Here is a 16967-nt window from a genome sequence, read left to right as displayed (position 1 = left end):
TTTGCATTTAGATTTTGTTTTAACACTACTGACCACTTTTTCTTGCTTTTAACACCACTAACAACATTAATTTTACCGTTTAGTTTATAGTAGATATAATATTCTAGAATAAGACAATCAAATTATTGAAAAAAATCACTATTAGAAAAAAATCACTATTTCAGCGAACCTTTTAGAATTTTATTCCGGCGCGCACTTGCTTCTCGCTGTACGTTCGTAGCGAAATAAACCTGGCGAGTGCTAGCATGCCGAGATCGACCTGAAAATTCCCTTAAGAATACGATCAAATCCGAATTTGTCGTATTTAGGCATTTATCGCTCTCTTGAGTACCACCGCCCCCTGGCCATGCCTCTGGATTGCTGCTTCGGCTGAAATCTTTTACCGGCGCTCAAACCGCTGTTCAAAGACTGCTGGGTGGTGAGTGGTACCGTTGGAAAGGGTTGGGATTGTGAGAGTGGGAGAGTTTTTAATTCTCTCTCTAAGCATGGTGAGCGAGCATAGCTCAGGGTTGTATCTTAGGGTTAATAATTCCTGTTTATTTGTGATGGAGTCACAAGGCTAATTCTGGAAGCATCGGTTACAGTGGGGAAGCGAAGAAGAGGAATAAAAGTGACGTTGTTGAAATACTGAAAGGAAACTGTAATACAATATTCTGATCTGGGAAATACCACTAGGAGAAGACTTGGGAATACCACCAATAATTTGGGATCACCATAATTTTTCAAATCGACGTATTTAACCCTTATGTGACCGACAGGGTACCCGGGTACCCAGCGCCCATTTAAAATGCACGGTGTAGAAAAAAGCAAAAAGTTTGTCGGACACATAACGGTTAACTTTTTCACTGATCTGAGCGTCAATGGTCAATGTTGACGACCATTTCATTAAAATAGTTTTAAGATAAAGACTTTCATAAGTTTTTTCGTGCTTTACATCACCAGGGATATAGCATGCACTAGGTAAGAAACAAAACCTACTCATTTCATATCATTTTCACAATGAATGTTGACAAAAATACACATACACCGGGTTGGTTAGAGATACGTCATGCCAGATACGTCGCTTTTGTATGGTTCCAGTTGGTGTATCTGTTACTTTGGATTTTGGCTAGGTACGTCGTTTGGTTTTCTCATATATCAAAACGGTGTATCCACAGACAAACAGACGTATCACTTGGAACTAAATGCGATAAAAATCATCGTCACGCAAACCTAATCGCCCAATGCTAATTGTGTTGTAATACGCAAACACACTGAGTAGATGGCGGTTTTGAGCAAACGTCAAACAGGAACAAAAGCGATGCGATGCCATGAGCGAGCGATTTGCGAACTACGGAATATTTGATTAATCCGTTAAAAAGGGAAACGATGGGAAGTGAGTAGAGTGAGACGTCTGTTTGTCTGTAGTGTATCTATCAGCAAAGTTGTAAACATCAAAATAGTTAGATAGGGAATCGCGCCACTTGGGCGGTGGCTTCTATATTCCTCTGTTTTCCACTATAACTCAGTCAAATTTGAACCAATTGACACAATTTTTGGAATGCGGTGAGATAGGTATAGTATCTACCCGTGTACAACATTTCAAGTCCATTGGTTCAAAATTGACTGAGTTACAGTGGAAAACAGACGAATATAGAAGCCACCTCCCAAGTGGCGCGATACCCTACGTCGATTCGAAAAATTTGCTTAGTTAAACAAATTGAGCAATAAATCATCAAACATTGATGTGGATTTTTTAATTTGCTTAAAAAGTTATGCTTGAATTCAGATAATGAAAATCTAGATATCCTTAAAGAACCCAATTTTAAGTACTGTTACAGTAGGACAAGTTTAAAATAAATGTATTTTATATGGTTTTGTTGAACAAAACGTATACGTACTTCCCATCCTCAATATCTTATGATAAAAATGCAGTGGCATGCATGGGACCGCGCATAACTCGCAAATGGAACGTTAGATTTGGCAAAAAACATTGAGAAACAAAGATTATTTTACAATCAATTTTCCATGCAATTCGCTTATAAGGACTGGTCTTGAACCGCCAAAAATCGTAGTAGGCAAGACAAAGTTTGCCGAGGTCAGCTAGTATCTTATGAAATCGTTATGGGTAGAGAATACGTGTCTGACACTGGAATGCAACTGATTATTTTTTTTTTGCTCGGGATATTGTTTTATTTTTACTTGCATCTGTATATTTATTTCGATATTTTTCATCAACGTAAGAAAACAATTTGGAATAAATAAACGCAAGCATAATGCATTCAAATGTAAATATCATAATGCTATTTCGGTTCTACGTTGAAAATGGGTTTGAATGCTTAAAATGGCTTTAGATCAAATATTTTTTCTTAATCCACAAACAGCTGATTCCAATTGTACATATGCGTCAACATACCTGATATTTTTCACTATATTATATTAAGTAATACGTGTTGTCACTGATTTGCGAACAATTTGGTTTTTTATTCTAACATATTTCGCAATATTCACAAAATTAAGTTTAGATTTTGTTACAAGATGAAATAGCAAACAAATGACAACAAAACACTCTTGTGTCATCAGCCAAAAAAACCGGCCAAAGTATTCAAAGTTGAAGGTATAGTGACCAAATGTCGCATAACTATCACGCTCGTTCAAAACTACTCAAAAATGAGTACACGGAAAAAACAGGTTACCTAAAAAATACGTTAAAAGAACGCAAAAATAAATATACCGCTTGATCTTTTTACCCAGCAGTGGGTTGTTTCCTCGCTCTCCCGCTCGCATTTTGTTGTCGAAAACAAAGCGAGAAGCAGCTACCTAGCCGATAATGTCCGTGCGAGAAGCCATATTTGGGTTTTTTGCCGTTTACCCAAAAGTGGGTTTATTTCAACATGCTAGGGTACTTCGAAAGTTAACGCTAGGTAGAAAGAACTTTGCGATGGGTTGCAATTTTCTGCCGGCATCAAACGGAAACTACCCACTCAGAGCTTTAACGCGGTATAGGGCACTGCACTGTTTTGATTTTGTATGGGACTTTGACGTTTCGTGGCCTTGTTGTTTACAAAATTTCTGTAAGAGTGAAAGAGAAGGAGAGATTTTCATGTAGTACCCTATAGCCAAATTTGGGTTCTCGCACGGAAGAGCCGATATGAGTGAAAAGAACCTATCTCTCTCTCTTCTTGGCGTAACTGATGGCAGAATCGGGCAGCAGTGGAACGGGAGAAGCACCGGGAATTCGGAATCAGCGGAAAGAACACTTAACTCGCGGGATTACTCTACGAAACGGGTTTAATTCGGGATAAATGTAGAATACAATGCACGCGGTAGGCGAACGGTTTTACTAGTGAGCAATGAATAGAAAAATGCAAAGAACATACCAGATGTGTTGCTGTCATCAGCTCTCGGTCCACCAGTAGGGGTGGGCAATGTGGAGTAACATTTGAAAAGGTCTTATCATTGCACCTCCACACTCCTCCTCAATGTAACGTCCTTTTGCTGCTACTCGTTGACGCCAAGCATTTGCCGGAATCGTTCCAGCTTAAGCGGTCCCAGCGGTTTCGTCAAGGCATCGGCCGCCATCGAATCCGTTGGGCAATACTCCAGAGCTAGTTGCCCCGTGATACACAGCTCCTCGACGAATCTTTCACGGGTGTCGATGTGTTTCGACCGTCGACTCGACCGTTCAGTCGTAACGAAGGAAATACAACCTTGGTTGTCCTCCCGCCGGAATCCTCACCCAGGTGCAAGAGGGTCAGGAGAGAGTTATAGCTTACTTCTCACACAAGATGACAACCCCACAGAGGAATTACCATGCGTGTGAGAAGGAAGCTTTAGCTGCTCTCCTGTCCATCGACGCTTTTCGGGGGTATATAGAGGGGTCACACTTTACCCTTATTACGGATTCTTCCGCATTAACCCACATAATGACGGCTAAGTGGAAGACCGCTTCCAGATGCAGCAGGTGGTGCTTGGAACTCCAGCATCATAATATGACTATTCTTCACCGTAAAGGAAAAGAAAACACGGTGCCAGACGCATTATCTCGAAGTGTAGTCACTCTCTCTATACCGGACCAAAGCCAGGTCTTCGGTATAGACTCGTCATCGGAGAAAACCGAGGACAATCATAATCTGGACCCTGCACTTCGTTGGTACGAACAGCTAATAGATGATGTGCTAGCCAAGCCTACCGAGCACGTCGACTTTCAGCTACGTGATGGTAGGCTGTTCAAGTACCTATCAACACCCGGTTCCCTTGAGGATAATCGCTTTAGCTGGAAGGAAGTTCCTGCCCCTAAAGAGCGGCCAGGGATTATAAGAGAGAATCATGATAATTCCATGCACTTGGGGGTGGACAAAACTCTTTCAAGGATTCGTCAACGTTTCTTTTGGCCCCGTATGGCCATCGATGTCCGTGAGCACATACAGAATTGCACTATTTGCAAGGAGTCTAAAGCTGCTAACACAGCTCTAGCCCCTCCCTTAGGGGAGCAACGGATTACTACCCACCCATGGCAAATAATTGCCTTAGATTTTATAGGACCTTTACCCCGAAGTAGGAAACAAAACCAATATATACTATCGGTGGTAGATTTATTCAGCAAATTCATTATGCTAGTGCCCTTTAGGAGGATTGATAGCCTGACCCTTTGCGGTACTCTTAGAGATCAGTGGTTCTTTAGAAATTCCGTGCCAGAGGTAATTATAACGGACAACGCCACCTGTTTCCTCTCGCACGAGTTCCGCAAGTTGCTTCAACGCTTCGACGTTCGGCACTGGCTCAACTCGAAGTACCATTCCCAGGCCAATCCCGTGGAACGGGTCCACCGAACTATAAATGCGGCTATTCGCACCTACGTTCGGGAAGACCAACGGCTTTGGGACGTAAAACTATCAGAAATCGAGACAGTTCTGAACACATCAATTCATTCCGCCACCGAACTCACTCCTTACTTCACCACTCATGGATACGAATTGATTTCAAAAGGATCCGATCACCGTCGGGGTGAAACGCAACCTGGATTTTCTTTGGAAGAAAGGTCTGAAAGACAAACCGAACTTTACGGAAAAATACGCGATCTAGTTGTCGAAAATCTCGCCAAGGCTCATAAAGAGTGTCAAAAACGATATGAGCTAAGACATCGAAAGTTTGGCAAAGCGTTCGAAGTCGGACAACTGGTATTTAGACGGAATTTGAAATTATCCAGCGCCGTCGACCACTACAATGCAAAATACGGTCCGCAGTTCTTGCCGGCCCGAATTTTAGGGAAAAAAGGATCGTCCTCTTACGAGCTCGAAGACCTTGATGGCAAACCTTTAGGGGTTTGGCCGGCTGCCCATCTTAAGCCTGGGTAAGCTCACAGATTCCTTAGAGAGCCACGAATGTTTCCGATCACCTTACCAATCTTTATTCATCACATGCCAGGCGTCCGAAGTGCTGGAAATTTCGCAAAGGTTTGGAACTTCGTGAATTGATTTATTCAAACTTTGCTCCTCAGAATCAGAACTTTGTTTTGTTGACATCTAGTTTTGACATCTAGTTTTTCCTCAAATGTCATCTATAGGCGTGAAGTTGTCTGCGATGCCTGGGGCGAAATCAACTGTGGTTTCTGAGCCGTGGCCACGGTTCACATCTCTAGTAGCGAAAAGGTAACCGCTACACTAAAAATTCATATAGCTTAAACAAAATCTGGGTCGTTCTTTCGAAAGTGCCGCAAAAGGGACAACCCCCCCCCCCCCCAACGGAACGTATGGTTGAGAATATATTTAGGTAAAATACACTCGAGGCAGTAGGTACCTCGGTGAAAATCCTCAAGATAGAAGGCGTCTTCTGGAATAGAAATATAAAGATAATAACAAATTAGGAACAGAATGAACGAGAGTGAATTTGTGAATGAATGAATTAGGGCCCAATGAATGAAGAGGAGTGAATAGGATGAATGAGTGGAGCTAGATTAGTATAGATAGCTGCTTAATTTAGTAAACCTGTCAAAGGGAGTCAATTTTATTCCTTGAAAAGCAATGTAGAAAAGGGGAAGAGAAATCCATATATGAATCCTAGAGAAACCCACACGATAGGCGAAAAATTGTAGAAAACTTAAAACGCGAATCGACAGTTTGATCAAATCCAAGCAATGTCAGCAGAGTTCTGGTTTCAAATGAGGTGAAAGCAAACGGGTACGAGACTTTAAATGATTCCAAGATCCAAACTGATACCCAATCTTATTAGCACCTCGGCTGCCGTTGGCAAGACCTTCAGACGGTCAGCCAAAACTAACAATGAGACGTAAAGTGAAAAATAAAGTCTTCTATTGAACTTTATTTTTCCTCCCGAAGGGGGATGATTGTTACCGAATAACAATTTTCATGATTTAAACGCACCCACCGGAATCATAACACTACTCACAGTCACCATTAATCCCAAGAAATTGTGAGACTATGCACGCAGTACCCAGAGGCAGAATAGGTAAAGATCCTTTTACCTATTCTGTCTCAACCGTGTAATTCTAACTATACACTTTGTGCCCAAATCAACCGAGCGAAATCTGCACGGGCAACACATCATCCGGTGGCGAAAAACAAAAGGGAGAGGAGAGTGAGAAAAGGAAGGATGGAAGGGGGTCCGAACGAGAGCCGAGGAAAGAGAGTGAGTGGAGATCGGATCACGGAGCCAGTCGGACGTATCCAACCCGACAATACGCGTTTGAAAGAAGTTGATCGCGAGTTCTACGCCCCTCCCGGAGAGCCCCAGAGTAGGCCAAGTAAATTCGACGGCCTGGCTGAAAAATTCCCAAGAATATCGGAGGAACCCGGCGAGCTCCCCGCGATAGTCTCGTTCGTCGAGTGACAGCAGTTCCCAGTAACCCACGTGGAGCTCCGGGACAGTTCTGTTCGTCGGGACACACGGTGACATCGACGAGAAGCCACAGCCAGTCAAGTCAACCCACGAGGCACTCCGCCACCGTTCCGGTCGTCGGGCCATCCGGCGAAATCGGCAGGAAGCCCTCGCTAAGCCAAGAAAGTCCACGTGTAGCACCGTCAAGACCAGCAAAGAAACTCCACGAAGATCCGCCCCGCCGTTCCGTCCGTCGGGTGGGAAGCCCACAAATAGTCAAGAAAACCCCGTGGTGTACCGCTGCGGCCCAGCAGGAACACCCACAAGGATCCCCACCGCCGTTTCGTTCGTCGGGTCCGCCTGAGAAACAGCCACGAAGATCTCAACCACCGTTCCGATCGTTAGGCCGCCGACAATATCGGTGAGAAGCTCACGTTCAGCCAAGAGCCCGCCGCCGGTCCATTCATCAAGCCATCCGGCGACTACTGTGGTAAGCCCACGGCCAGCCCAAGAACCCCACGAGGACCCCCACCCCCGTCACGTTACCCAAGTCACCACCGCGGAAAGTACCCGGTCCGCGCAGAACCCCACGAGGAGCACAGCCCCGCTCGTCGGGTCGTCGGTCATCCAAGGTAAACCGGAGTAGTCAGCGGCAGCAGCGTCAAAGGTATGTGTCGGGAGTACAGTTCCTCCCTCCCTCTAAGCATGCCATCACGGGCCCCACCATCAACAATCGGCCGCAACAAGAACCACTAACCCTAACCCACTAACCCAATGAATTCAATAAAAAAGTAAAGAAAATGTATCAAACCGCCTAATAATTTGTCAGAAAGGGTTCCTTGTGCGTGTGCGTCCCGGTTGTAGCGTCCACCCTGTACACGTCTACTTCGTGCTTCCCCTGAGCAGGCGTTAGCCGACCCTGGGAGACCCTTACGAAAGGTGAGCTAGTTTAGGGCGTTAGGACGTCCACTGCCCAGACGTGTGGACGTCACTGGCAGTTTCAATTGGCGATCCACGTAAACATGCAAAATATTCTCCATTAAATTCCGAATATTTTCAACCTGCTCGGGGTGACCCACGAAAGCGTTTTCGTTGGTTTGTCTTGAAGACTTCTTGGTGACGTCAGTGCGGAGGACTATTGGGAAAACGGTTAAGGTTTGTTTGATCTCCTTTGCGTGCTCTTACCGGTCCGAGTCATCTCTAGAATGAGACTGTGAAACCTCTTGAATTGCTTCGTTTCTATTAATTAGTAGAATGATATTTCTTTGCTTGAATACTATTTTTCGCTTATGAATTACAATTGAACTGAATTGAAAAAAGGATTTCTTTAGGAATAAGGTGTAAATAGTTGATTAGTTAGACTAGGGTTAGGTATTTTGATTTGCTTATTGAATTGATCACAAATGGCGCATTGTTTCGAATTTAGGGAAGATGATCTCCCGATGTTGTTTTTTGACATCCGGGTAGACCACCTTAATGAAGATGAATTGGACTATGAATTGGAGGTACGTAACATTGTGTTTGAAAACCAGGAGTCAATGTCCCGAAAGCGACGTGCGTTGAGGGAGAGATTGAAGTCAGAGAAGTTGGAAGGCTGTGCAGAAGAGTTTACCTGGAAACGGGATCCACAGAATGAACTTGTAGTATGTGGGATAAAATTTCAGGAGATTGAGGGAACTGTTCAAAACTCGGTTAGAGATTTACCACCCAGATGCCAGTCATCGTTGCTGCACTTGGGAAATCGGATCAAGTTATTGAAAAAGCACGTTGAATCGGAAGATACGCTACAGTTAGATGTTATGCAGGAGAAAGTTTTGATCTACTTAAGAGATTTTTTTTACCAGAAGCGCCAAAGTGAGGATATGGACCTTAGGAATTTATTCACTGAGCAATTGCCCGCACCGGGAAATCAGGCACCTTCCGTGAATACGGATGCCGTAGAAAACGATGTTCTGGGTTCTTTACAAAGATTAGGCTTAGTGGAACCGGGAAATCCGGATTCGGAGGGGGTGAGAGAAGGGTTGCTCAGATTGGAACATGAGCTATACCTGTTGCGTAAGTTCAAAGAAACTCACTCGGGGGCTCCAGCCACAAGCCAAGCCCATAATCTCATGGATGCAGAACTTCCTTCGGTATCAAACCAGGTCACCTACACGGGGACCATACCGAAGAATCCGATATCGGGAACCCCTTCGACCGCCAGGCACCTACAGTTTAGGGAACCGGCTGCGTCCTGTCTATACACCCAGTCAGGCCCGGCAAATCCCGGTCAGAAACACTGGGGTGAGTCTACACACTTTGAAGGGATATTTTCGAGAAGCTCGGTTCCGTCACGCTTTGCCGATGGCACCTCAGGCGGATACCCAGCAATCAATACCATTACGAACCCAACCCCAACAATGTCTGCCCCTCGAATGGCTTCGTCTATTAGCCCTTGGGCTGGGTCAACCTGGACCCCGAGGTCGACAGAGTACAAGGCAGCCTCATCAAATCAGACCCTTAATTTTACCACCCACGCTCAGTTGCCCACTTACTCTGGACGGACCAGTGACCAATGGAAAATGATTCCCTTCAGTAGGAGCGAGGGGTACTATAACCCGGTTAGCTCAGCCGCAACACAGGTACCCGAAAGACATCATGGACCAGGCCCCATACCTGGTTCCTTGGCTAACCCACCAGTTACCAGTATGCTGGGATGGTCTTCGCAAGCTAACTCGGGGTTGATCACGAGTGCAGCTTCTAGTCAATTACCAATTAACTCAGGTGGTTATGGCCAGATTCCGATGACCGGACCCCTGATTCCAGGGGATGTGGGTATTGCACCCCCTCCTCCACCTCCAGGTGTTGGGGACCCTTTCCCGAGACCTTATCAGCGTAAATCTCTTCCAGTATCCAAATGGAAATTGGAGAAATATGCGGGAACTGATCAGGGACTTAAGTTGAACGAGTTTCTCCATCTAGTGTCTCAACTGGCATTGTCCGAAAGCGTTTCGGAATCAGAGCTGTTCGATTCCGCATTCCATCTTTTCACCGGCCCAGCTTTGAACTGGTATATGTCTATGAGGAGCACGGGACGATTGGTGAATTGGACACACTTGGTCTTCGAACTCCGAAAGGCATTCGTCCATCCCGAGCTTGACTCACTCGTCCGGGCCAGAATCTATCAAAGACGACAAGCCCGGAACGAAACATTTCAGGACTTCTATTATGACATGGAGAGTATGTTTCGCTCTATGAGCAACCCGATGGGTGAATGGGAAAAGGTGGAGGTCCTGAGAAGAAACATGCGTTCGGACTATAAGAAAGCATTGCTATGGAAACCCATAGCAAATCTTTCTGAATTGCTCGAAGCGGGGCACTTAATTGATGCGTCGAATTTCTCGCTTTTTGCTAAGATGTATGGTACCGAGAAATCCGCTAATGTGGTATCGTTCAACCATCCACAACGAGAGGAGAAAAAACAGTCCTCTCGCCAACAAGCAAGCACCAAGCCACAGGAGAAGAGCTACTTTAAGAATAAAACTACTTTCTCAAAAAAGGATGGGAATTCCGAAATGGATTCCAAACCGGCCTCAACATCCAATAAGCCCCTTAAGGTTGAAAATCCTGGGGAGGGAAGTTCCAAGCCTAAACGAACCCTAGATTACCTGGTAGAAGGTTACAAACCACCCCGAGATAATGAATGCCTATACTGTAGGCTAACTAACCATGTCTTGGAACAATGTCGCAGCCAAAAAGGGCTGATGTGTCTAGTGTGTGGTTTTAGAGGTTTCGATACACAACATTGTCCGTATTGCAAAAAAAACGGTCTTCAGGCGGTCGAAAGTCGCCGACCGTCGAACCCACACCCCAACGCGTAAATCAATTTCCAGTTGGAGTAACCCCTTCTGAATTTTGGGAGCCAGTTTCAGAAGAGGCTTACGATACGGATTCGCAAGAATCCTTAACTATCTCCCTGTCTCAACCCCAGGATAATCGACCCTACGCAGCCATTAAAATATACGGCATACCCTCTAAAGGTTTGTTAGATTCAGGCAGCCAGTTAACACTTATTAGCGAAGACATTTTTAAAAAGCTTAATGGTACGAAATTACAACCAGTAAGTCGACCCACCAGAGTTCATTCCGCGAATGGCTCTGAACTGGAAGTTTTAGGTCAATTACAAATTCCTATAAATTTCCAAGGGAAATTGAAAATCATTCCTACCTTAGTGGTACGACAACTGACGGTTAGTTGTATTTTGGGGATGGATTTTTGGCGTACCTTTCGAATTTGGCCCACAATCCAGACTTGTGCCTTAATAACCGCTGAAGCATCTTCGGCAAATAGCCCAGCAGCGATTCTCACCGATGCAGAAAAGGGCCAGCTTGAAGAAGTGAAAGGCTTCTTCAAAGTGGCCGACCCAGAAGCCCTTACACTGACTCCCTTAACGGAGCATCGCATAGAGATCTCTGACGAGTGGAGAGGAAAACCCCCTGTGCGCCAATATCCCTACCCTTTATCACCTAAAGTTCAGGAAAAAGTAGCCTCGGAACTTGAACGTATGCTAAGATTAGGAATCATAGAGAGGGCTCATTCCGATTGGTCTTCTAATGTGGTACCAGTCATAAAACCCTCTGGAAAGGTTCGCCTGTGTCTAGATGCCCGTAAAATCAACGAGCGAACCGTTCGTGACGCCTACCCCTTGCCCCATCCTGGACGAATTCTAGGGCAGTTGCCCAAAGCTCGATACCTGAGCACTATTGATTTGTCTGAGGCCTTCCTCCAAATCCCATTAGAGAAACGCTCTCGGCGATATACCGCATTCAGTATACAGGGCAAGGGGATGTTCCAATTCACCAGGCTCCCCTTTGGACTTGTTAATAGCCCAGCTTCTCTGTCTCGATTGATGGACCGGGTATTGGGGCATGGTGAATTGGAACCGAACGTCTTCGTGTACCTTGATGACATAGTCATCGTCACGGAGACGTTCGAGGAACACATTCGGTTGCTGCGGGAGATTGCACGGCGTCTAGCACAGGCAAACCTTTCTATAAACCTAGAGAAATCAAAATTCGGCGTTAGGGAGTTGTCATTCCTAGGGTACCTTCTTTCCACCGACGGCCTACGACCCAACCCCGAAAAGGTTCGGGCGGTAGTCGAATATGAAAGACCAACCACGGTGTCGAAGTTGCGTCGGTTCCTAGGAATGGCCAACTACTATCGCCGATTTATTGACAACTTTAGCGGGGTCACAGCTCCCCTATCAGACCTATTGAAAACCAAATCAAAAATCCTGGGTTGGAACGAAGCTGCAGAAGAGGCCTTTGCGGCCATAAAGGAAAAACTCATATCCGCCCCCATACTTGCCCCACCAGACTTCAATCTCGAGTTTACCATCCAGACGGATGCGAGTGACGTGGCGGTGGCCGGAATCCTCACCCAGGTGCAAGAGGGTCAGGAGAGAGTTATAGCTTACTTCTCACACAAGATGACAACCCCACAGAGGAATTACCATGCGTGTGAGAAGGAAGCTTTAGCTGCTCTCCTGTCCATCGACGCTTTTCGGGGGTATATAGAGGGGTCACACTTTACCCTTATTACGGATTCTTCCGCATTAACCCACATAATGACGGCTAAGTGGAAGACCGCTTCCAGATGCAGCAGGTGGTGCTTGGAACTCCAGCATCATAATATGACTATTCTTCACCGTAAAGGAAAAGAAAACACGGTGCCAGACGCATTATCTCGAAGTGTAGTCACTCTCTCTATACCGGACCAAAGCCAGGTCTTCGGTATAGACTCGTCATCGGAGAAAACCGAGGACAATCATAATCTGGACCCTGCACTTCGTTGGTACGAACAGCTAATAGATGATGTGCTAGCCAAGCCTACCGAGCACGTCGACTTTCAGCTACGTGATGGTAGGCTGTTCAAGTACCTATCAACACCCGGTTCCCTTGAGGATAATCGCTTTAGCTGGAAGGAAGTTCCTGCCCCTAAAGAGCGGCCAGGGATTATAAGAGAGAATCATGATAATTCCATGCACTTGGGGGTGGACAAAACTCTTTCAAGGATTCGTCAACGTTTCTTTTGGCCCCGTATGGCCATCGATGTCCGTGAGCACATACAGAATTGCACTATTTGCAAGGAGTCTAAAGCTGCTAACACAGCTCTAGCCCCTCCCTTAGGGGAGCAACGGATTACTACCCACCCATGGCAAATAATTGCCTTAGATTTTATAGGACCTTTACCCCGAAGTAGGAAACAAAACCAATATATACTATCGGTGGTAGATTTATTCAGCAAATTCATTATGCTAGTGCCCTTTAGGAGGATTGATAGCCTGACCCTTTGCGGTACTCTTAGAGATCAGTGGTTCTTTAGAAATTCCGTGCCAGAGGTAATTATAACGGACAACGCCACCTGTTTCCTCTCGCACGAGTTCCGCAAGTTGCTTCAACGCTTCGACGTTCGGCACTGGCTCAACTCGAAGTACCATTCCCAGGCCAATCCCGTGGAACGGGTCCACCGAACTATAAATGCGGCTATTCGCACCTACGTTCGGGAAGACCAACGGCTTTGGGACGTAAAACTATCAGAAATCGAGACAGTTCTGAACACATCAATTCATTCCGCCACCGAACTCACTCCTTACTTCACCACTCATGGATACGAATTGATTTCAAAAGGATCCGATCACCGTCGGGGTGAAACGCAACCTGGATTTTCTTTGGAAGAAAGGTCTGAAAGACAAACCGAACTTTACGGAAAAATACGCGATCTAGTTGTCGAAAATCTCGCCAAGGCTCATAAAGAGTGTCAAAAACGATATGAGCTAAGACATCGAAAGTTTGGCAAAGCGTTCGAAGTCGGACAACTGGTATTTAGACGGAATTTGAAATTATCCAGCGCCGTCGACCACTACAATGCAAAATACGGTCCGCAGTTCTTGCCGGCCCGAATTTTAGGGAAAAAAGGATCGTCCTCTTACGAGCTCGAAGACCTTGATGGCAAACCTTTAGGGGTTTGGCCGGCTGCCCATCTTAAGCCTGGGTAAGCTCACAGATTCCTTAGAGAGCCACGAATGTTTCCGATCACCTTACCAATCTTTATTCATCACATGCCAGGCGTCCGAAGTGCTGGAAATTTCGCAAAGGTTTGGAACTTCGTGAATTGATTTATTCAAACTTTGCTCCTCAGAATCAGAACTTTGTTTTGTTGACATCTAGTTTTGACATCTAGTTTTTCCTCAAATGTCATCTATAGGCGTGAAGTTGTCTGCGATGCCTGGGGCGAAATCAACTGTGGTTTCTGAGCCGTGGCCACGGTTCACATCTCTAGTAGCGAAAAGGTAACCGCTACACTAAAAATTCATATAGCTTAAACAAAATCTGGGTCGTTCTTTCGAAAGTGCCGCAAAAGGGACAACCCCCCCCCCCCCCCAACGGAACGTATGGTTGAGAATATATTTAGGTAAAATACACTCGAGGCAGTAGGTACCTCGGTGAAAATCCTCAAGATAGAAGGCGTCTTCTGGAATAGAAATATAAAGATAATAACAAATTAGGAACAGAATGAACGAGAGTGAATTTGTGAATGAATGAATTAGGGCCCAATGAATGAAGAGGAGTGAATAGGATGAATGAGTGGAGCTAGATTAGTATAGATAGCTGCTTAATTTAGTAAACCTGTCAAAGGGAGTCAATTTTATTCCTTGAAAAGCAATGTAGAAAAGGGGAAGAGAAATCCATATATGAATCCTAGAGAAACCCACACGATAGGCGAAAAATTGTAGAAAACTTAAAACGCGAATCGACAGTTTGATCAAATCCAAGCAATGTCAGCAGAGTTCTGGTTTCAAATGAGGTGAAAGCAAACGGGTACGAGACTTTAAATGATTCCAAGATCCAAACTGATACCCAATCTTATTAGCACCTCGGCTGCCGTTGGCAAGACCTTCAGACGGTCAGCCAAAACTAACAATGAGACGTAAAGTGAAAAATAAAGTCTTCTATTGAACTTTATTTTTCCTCCCGAAGGGGGATGATTGTTACCGAATAACAATTTTCATGATTTAAACGCACCCACCGGAATCATAACACTACTCACAGTCACCATTAATCCCAAGAAATTGTGAGACTATGCACGCAGTACCCAGAGGCAGAATAGGTAAAGATCCTTTTACCTATTCTGTCTCAACCGTGTAATTCTAACTATACACTTTGTGCCCAAATCAACCGAGCGAAATCTGCACGGGCAACACATCATCCGGTGGCGAAAAACAAAAGGGAGAGGAGAGTGAGAAAAGGAAGGATGGAAGGGGGTCCGAACGAGAGCCGAGGAAAGAGAGTGAGTGGAGATCGGATCACGGAGCCAGTCGGACGTATCCAACCCGACAATACGCGTTTGAAAGAAGTTGATCGCGAGTTCTACGCCCCTCCCGGAGAGCCCCAGAGTAGGCCAAGTAAATTCGACGGCCTGGCTGAAAAATTCCCAAGAATATCGGAGGAACCCGGCGAGCTCCCCGCGATAGTCTCGTTCGTCGAGTGACAGCAGTTCCCAGTAACCCACGTGGAGCTCCGGGACAGTTCTGTTCGTCGGGACACACGGTGACATCGACGAGAAGCCACAGCCAGTCAAGTCAACCCACGAGGCACTCCGCCACCGTTCCGGTCGTCGGGCCATCCGGCGAAATCGGCAGGAAGCCCTCGCTAAGCCAAGAAAGTCCACGTGTAGCACCGTCAAGACCAGCAAAGAAACTCCACGAAGATCCGCCCCGCCGTTCCGTCCGTCGGGTGGGAAGCCCACAAATAGTCAAGAAAACCCCGTGGTGTACCGCTGCGGCCCAGCAGGAACACCCACAAGGATCCCCACCGCCGTTTCGTTCGTCGGGTCCGCCTGAGAAACAGCCACGAAGATCTCAACCACCGTTCCGATCGTTAGGCCGCCGACAATATCGGTGAGAAGCTCACGTTCAGCCAAGAGCCCGCCGCCGGTCCATTCATCAAGCCATCCGGCGACTACTGTGGTAAGCCCACGGCCAGCCCAAGAACCCCACGAGGACCCCCACCCCCGTCACGTTACCCAAGTCACCACCGCGGAAAGTACCCGGTCCGCGCAGAACCCCACGAGGAGCACAGCCCCGCTCGTCGGGTCGTCGGTCATCCAAGGTAAACCGGAGTAGTCAGCGGCAGCAGCGTCAAAGGTATGTGTCGGGAGTACAGTTCCTCCCTCCCTCTAAGCATGCCATCACGGGCCCCACCATCAACAATCGGCCGCAACAAGAACCACTAACCCTAACCCACTAACCCAATGAATTCAATAAAAAAGTAAAGAAAATGTATCAAACCGCCTAATAATTTGTCAGAAAGGGTTCCTTGTGCGTGTGCGTCCCGGTTGTAGCGTCCACCCTGTACACGTCTACTTCGTGCTTCCCCTGAGCAGGCGTTAGCCGACCCTGGGAGACCCTTACGAAAGGTGAGCTAGTTTAGGGCGTTAGGACGTCCACTGCCCAGACGTGTGGACGTCACTGGCAGTTTCACTACTAAATAAAGTTATTTCCAAATATCGAAGAAGGAAGAATAGATGGTAGGGTTTTAGGATTCAGCTTTATAAGTCGTCTTGGTTTTCTCAAAGAAACTCCAAAAGTTCGACGAAGATTGAAATTTCACCGTAAATTAGATAGTTCCGTAATTAAAATGCCAAATAATAAAACAAAAAACTTTCAAGTAGACTGGAAAATTTTAGCAATTTTACTAAATAGGTAGGCGTAAAATGTCATCTTGAACATAAACTTCGAATAACGGGATATTTGTAAAATCAAAGAAAGAAAAGGCATAAGAATCTTAAATACAATATTAAAATCCCAAACTTTGTTTAAAATTCTATCAGAAAATCTCAAAATACGATCGAAACACTCTGGTAAAATCAAAATACTTTCAGAGCTTCTCTATATCTTAGAATATGCTTAAAAACGCGTTTTCAATTTACACCTGAGACAAATCAATGACACACAAGTTTCGTATTTCTTTAAACATGAAGAATGTATCAAATCATATTGTTGTAAACTTGCGATAACCAACGAGTGTAATTCTGGAGCTCGATTTGAATAGGTCGTATGTGCTTTTGTCGATTAAAAATTCGATCAGTTGGATTCGCTTATTATAGCG

General features: G+C 45.6%; 1 protein-coding gene across 2 annotated transcripts in view; it reads right to left on the bottom strand.

Moving 5' to 3' along the window:
- The window catches only part of LOC109407036 (GTP-binding protein 1), a 144221-nt gene extending 141662 nt beyond the window's left edge, over positions 1-2559 (bottom strand). The window contains exon 1 of one of the 2 annotated variants that reach the window (XM_019680056.4): positions 2396-2559. The gene's annotated coding sequence lies outside the window, so the exon portion shown is untranslated. The remainder of the gene's footprint in view (positions 1-2395) is intronic. The other variant, XM_019680053.4, reaches the window with a different exon arrangement.
- Positions 2560-16967: the final 14408 nt, after the last annotated feature.

This window comes from Aedes albopictus, chromosome 2 (genome assembly GCF_035046485.1).
Source record: "Aedes albopictus strain Foshan chromosome 2, AalbF5, whole genome shotgun sequence".
Lineage (NCBI taxonomy): Eukaryota > Metazoa > Arthropoda > Insecta > Diptera > Culicidae > Aedes > Aedes albopictus.
Note: the sequence above shows the minus strand (reverse complement) of the source record. Positions and strands in the feature narration are given on the sequence as shown.